Here is a 6,000-nt window from a genome sequence, read left to right as displayed (position 1 = left end):
TAACTGACCCATTCCCCAAACTCAGGCCCTGAAGCTCCTTATCATATTTTTTTCTTTTTCTTCTTAAGAGACACTAAATGTAACCCCCTGGGGAGTTTGGATCTTTAAGCATCAGCTTCCCATTTTCCTTTCATGTGACCTTTCACATATATGCTTTCCCTTTTTGTCTCACTGATCCAGCCACAGCCCCGGCTCCTACCACAAGGAAGAGGACCAGGAGGAGGATGCTGGCAGGAGCCCATGGACATGCAGTACTGACATATCTACAACATGGACACCTTGTAGAGAGTAATGAGTGTCGGCCAGACTGCCAAGAAGGTGGAGGCCCTCCCTGAGCAGGTGAGCCCTTGTCTCACAATCCCATCCAGATGCTACAAGACTTGGCATCTCTACAGGCCGAGGTCACACACAAGAAAAGTAACCACTGCCACCCCAATTTCTGTGATGACAGGGATCCCTCTGAGCAGCTGGAGCTGTGACAGTGCATCACAAGGGCCCAGCTCATGCCCTGCCATGTCAGCTCAGGCACGTGGCACAAGGTCCTGCTGCCGTGCCTCACAGCCTCCTTCTGTGACAGGAACACACTGGCCAACAGCTGGGGCATTGACATCTGCTCTTCCACCAATGACCCCAGGCGCAAACCATGGGATAATCTCATTTTCCACACTGTCAAGCTCTGCTGGCAGAATTTTGTCTAGAACTTCAAGGAGAGTGAGATGAATGCATCACCACCGATGTGGGCCAATGACCATGGCGTTATGCAGAAGAGCTGGATTCCCAAGGGGAAGCCACCTGAGGGTGACATTGACACCACAGTCATTAGTGACATGGGCCCACTGGATCTGGAAGTGATGGATATGGAACACAGCTTGGAAACCATCAACCTTTGTGGCAAGACTAGCACCTCACATGAGGTCTTCAAGTAACCTCCACCAGGCTCTCCATGAGTCTGTCACACTCCTTTCCTGTCACCCCTCACCTGCCATCTCCGTCACTAGGTACTGCCTGTTCCTCCCAGGCCTGTAGGGTTTGCTACATGCTCTCAGCTCCTTGGCCTCCTGCCCACCCCTGACCCCAATCTGAATGGGCTGGGAGAGGATGTCAAATGGTGTGAGCTCTGCATGGCTCTCCCTCTCCCTCTCTCTGCCTTTGTCTCTCTCTTCCCACTGTCGGGCCTCTCTCTCACACACACACACATGCACAGTGGAGGAACACTGACTCACCCTCTTCTAAACCCTAACAATTATTTCTCCATTCCATTCAACCTGGCCAGGCAGGGAGGGGCTGGTTTGGGGACGGTCCTCGGCTCCACCTCTCACGACAGAATTAGTGAGTGTTAGGTGGAACTAGGCGGGGCCCAGAATGCTCAGGACCCCTTGATGCCACCAGAACCCAGTGCTTGCAGGTTTCCCAAACAACCTTCCTGCTTTTCTCACCTGTCCCTGCACCTGGGGCTGGCACAGGCAAGGCTGTGGGACTGCCCCTGTGAGAGCTGAGGACAAGTGAGGCTCAGAGAAATCCTGAGACTGACCTGAGGGAGCCAGGCAGTGGTGGGCTCAGTGCGCTTCTCTCCTCCATCCTGTGCTCAACCTCTTTTGCCCCTGTCAGTGCCCTGGGGCCTGAGGGGGGCAGGTCCTGAGTGAGGGGTGCAGACAGAATTTCTATGAGGATAGAACATGAGGTATCAGGGGTTCACAGGTGCGTGTGCATGTGTGTATGTAGAAGTTTTGCTTTTAAACACATGAGGATATGAGAAGCAGTAGGACCAGACTTGGAACCAAGGAGCAGGCTGGCAGGCTGCTGCCCTCCCCCTGCCCCCCACTACAAAAGGGCTCCTAGCCCCCAGCCCCTATACATATTTTTCAAAATTTTTTTAGCTAATAGTAAATATAGGGTTTCTTTTCTCTTTCAGAACTGTGGAACTGTGTCTGATGTTCCCTTTGGTCCTGGGGACCTTGGAAGGCAGGATGAAGTCAGGGGTGGGGGCAGGCTGAGTGTGCGCCTGTGTGTGCAGTGTGGGTCCATGTTTCTGAGGTGGGACCCAGGCCCAGCCACTGCTGAGAATCCCTTGGGTCCGGCCAGCTTCACACAGAGCTCTGTTTGAAGGGTATCCCTGTTGGTATCCCTGTTGGAGCCTACCACATGGGGACAGGGCGGGACCTACTCTATTGTGAGCAGAGCTTCGCTGAATTTTTTTTCTAATCGTTTCTTTCTTTCTAGCCTCACCTGGTGGTACTGGTTTTGGGTTGTTGTTTTTGTTTTTTAGTTTTACATGTGAACCAGAGGGTTTTTTTATTTTCTTTACCTGCCACCCCCCCCCCCCACACACACACAGGATGTCATTGGACCCTATTTTTCTCTAGCTCTGTTCCTCACCACCTTACCCCTCACCTCCTCCCCATGTCTGAGGGCCCATTGCTTCCAGAGGCAGGGCCAGTGAAGGGTGGGGACCACCCCTGTGGACCCTTGGAATCTGACTTGCAGGGCAGCCCCTGACCCAGCAGCCCAGAGCATCTGGTGGGAAAGAGGTCTCTCCAGCATCTACTTATGGCTGTGGAGGACTGTCCAGGGGGGCTAGGATCCTGGCACTTGTCTTGCTGACCCAAGTGTGAGTGAGGACAGGGGGAGGGACAAGTGAATACAGGTGCTGACACCCCCTGCTAAGGCACAATCACCTTAGTCTCACCTCCCTGCCCCAAATCCTGGCCTTGACACACTACACCAGCATCATCACAAAGCACAATGTCCTGGTCACACGGTGGTCCCCAGGGCCACAGAAGGGTGGGCTGTAGCACCAGCTGACCTGCCAAAGAAAGCAGGAGTCCCCTGTTTCTCCCCCTTCCGGGCCTTAGCTGGGGGCCAACTCCTGGGATTGGTGTTCTGTCCCTCCCACCGTTTTTCTCCCCTCCCTGTCTTGTCCCCACAGAGGGATCGTCCCTGTCCTTCCTCCACGCCCCTGCTGCACTGGGTTGGGTGTCAGGCACCCTTGTTTCAGGGGCCCAAAGAGGCACCCCTGGCTCCAGGACACTGGGTTAGTCTAGAGGGGTGGAGAGAAGGGCATGGCAAGAGAAACATCCTCACCAGGAGAGCCAAAGACAGGGTGCTGTCCGACCCCTGGAGCCACGACCGTGCCCATCCATCCTGCTCTGTCAGGGCAGCCTGCTGATGTTCCTTCTTCCCCCTGCCCTGGCTGCTCTGGCCTGCATGCCCCATCCCACCAGGGGAGGCCAGGAAGAAGCAGGAATGGAGATCCCAGATCAATGCATAAGAGACTGGGGGCCACTCCACCTCCCCTGACTGCCCCACCCTCCCCCACCTCCCATAGGATGGGCCAGCTGCCTTGTCCTCCTGGACTGCCCACACCCAGCCTCCTGGCAGTGATTCTGCACTCTACCTACTGTAAGGAGAGGAGCCCACAGGGAAATGGGAATGGGAGGACACGGTTGAGAATAAACTAAATGGCTTCATACAAAAATAACAATAAACAAATGTAAATGAAAGCACAAGCAGAAATAGACACAGAGACACAGAGAGCAGTCGGATGATGGCCAGAGGGGAGTGTGTCTGGGAGACTCGGGGGGAAGAGAAGGGATCAGAGGACAGATGGGCAGTGACAAAACAGTCACACAGCACACAGCACAGGGACATGGTCCATAGCACTGCAGCAGCTGTGCTCGTGGCTGCGTGTGTACCGGAGACACTCTGTGAAGTGTGCGTGTATCCAACCACTGGGCTGTCCACGTGGAACTAACACAAAATAATATCGAATATCAACTGTGTTGACAGTCAGGGGGAGACCTGTCTGCTCATCTCTACAGGGCACACAGCTGTGCTTTGGGCGGGGCTTCCTGGTCTCTGTCTACAGTTCTCTGCTGCTGAGGTCACAATGACCAGGGCAGTTACCTGACCCTGGGGCAGGGTGAAGCTCTCACTCTGCATATTGGCAGCGATGAGGAAAAAGCCCTGCTCTTTTCCTACTGTCCCCAACCCCCTCTCTCCCACTCCCCCTTCCCTTGCCTCTTCTTCCACACCTGGCATTAACAATGGCCCTTGGAAGGCCCCCACTCCTCCTGCTCCCCCACCCAGCAAAACCAAGTTCCCACATCTTAGTCATGAGGTCCCTTCCCTCTTGAGAGCCTACAAGGCCTATGGCTTCCAAGGGATGGCTGAGGTCCCCAGCTGCCCCTGCGCTACCATTCCCCCTTCTCCTCTGGACCTTCACCCTGTCCTCCGAAGCTTTGTTCCTAATTTTCAATCTCCCTATGCCCCGCTACCCCCTTCTCACCTTTCTCTGGCCTCAGGCCACCCTTGCAGAAGGTGCACCAGAGCCTGCATCCCCCCTGCTCAGCCTCCTCCTCCCACCACCTCGTCTCTCTTGGGCCCACCTGGAAACGGTCCCCAGTGCCAGAAGTCCCAGCGAGTGGGAACACAGACCTCTCGGAGATTTGTGAATCAGGAAACTGCTGGGCCCAGGGAGTACAACAGGCAGGGCAGCCGCTACAGGTAACCTGGTGGGCCCTCCAGCTCTCCAGAAAGCCCCCTTCTCCACAGTGAGTTCTCAGCCATCTCACTGTGTGGCTGCTGTCAACAGGTGGATGGCCCTCCTGGGGACAGGTCCGCCAGCCAAAGGCATGTCCACATTTTGCCCTGCCAGTCTCGCCTAGTGGCCTTTAGAAGGCAGTGGCTGGGCCTGGGGGACTCGGGGCAGCTTTCCCTGCAGGCCCCTTCCTCTCCACATGACCAAGCCACGTCCCTTTCTTCAGTGCCTGGCACATACCCCACTCCCCAAAACAGCCTCCCCAGGGGACAATGACTGGGGCCCTTTAGCAAATTAAGGACTCTGAATGGGTGGGGCAGTGGCAGTGGGAGGAGAGCTGAAGCCCTGCCTGAGGTACTGGAGCCTGGAGGCTTGGCAGAGGATCCTGTTTACTGTGCCTCTGGGCACTCAGGGGCAGTGTTGGCTCTGCAAGTGGGGCTGGCCCTCAGCTTCCTACAGGGTCAACACTGTGCACGCTTACTGGTGGTAGCATTAGCGGGTTGGGGAGAAAGCTCTAAGTGGAGGTGGAGGCTGTCTGGAGGGGACTCTCTGAGGCCTCCAAGCCCCCACACCTTCCTTCCCTTTCTTCTCTGCAGGTCCCAAGACACCCAGAGCAATCCTCACTTCCCGCCCTTGTCAGAAACAAGGACAGGCCGAACTGGCCAGAAATCGAGGAACTCATGTTTAAACTCTTCTGGCTTCCAGTCTGGGCCAGACAGCTCAAGATTGGCCAGCCGGAAACCAGCAGCACATCCTTCTTGTAGAGTGAGTCCTGGGTTGCTGACTGAGTGGGGGGGAAGGGGGCCCCTGGAAACTCTCACACCACAAGGTGGCCTGCCCCCTCCAAGAGCTGCATTCTGGGCTGGGTTTTCTGACTACGGCCTGGGATGCTCAGGGTCTAAAATTATACTTTCTTTTTGTCTCTGTAGAATTCTAAGCCTTAATAACCACTTTCCTGTGGGTGAAGACACACCCTGCAACCAGCAACCCCTCCTCCAGGATCTGCAGGTTTGAAGAGCTGGGGAGCCTGATCCTTCTGCCTGATAACCTGGAGTTTGCAAATGATTATTAAGTGAATGCAGTCTGCCCAGAAATGCCAACCTTGAGCTCTGAGCTCCAGTGTCAAGTGCAGGTGGAGAGCAAGATGGAGGAAGAGTTGAGGACTCCGCTCCACAAGGCACTTACTCAGCAGCTAGACCCCATTCTGTGTCCTTCCATTTGTGCCTGTAGTTATGTTCTACCCCAAAAAAAGCTCCTTTTTTTAGTAGCCTGTGGTCCCCCAGGCACCAGCATCTCAGACAGGACTGATGAAGGACAGAGCTGGACAGTGTCTACCCAAGGAAGGAGACCAGAAACCCAGCGCTTTGGGGCCATGAACCACAGCCCCATCCTGTAGGGTTTTCTAGTCCCTACCCAGGGCAAAGGTTAGAGTAGGTCGTCAGAGCCTCAGCTCAGACCCTCAG

This window comes from Artibeus jamaicensis, unplaced genomic scaffold, assembly GCF_021234435.1.
Source record: "Artibeus jamaicensis isolate MK-2021 breed Jamaican fruit bat unplaced genomic scaffold, CSHL_Jam_final scaffold_11, whole genome shotgun sequence".
NCBI lineage: Eukaryota > Metazoa > Chordata > Mammalia > Chiroptera > Phyllostomidae > Artibeus > Artibeus jamaicensis.
Note: the sequence above shows the minus strand (reverse complement) of the source record.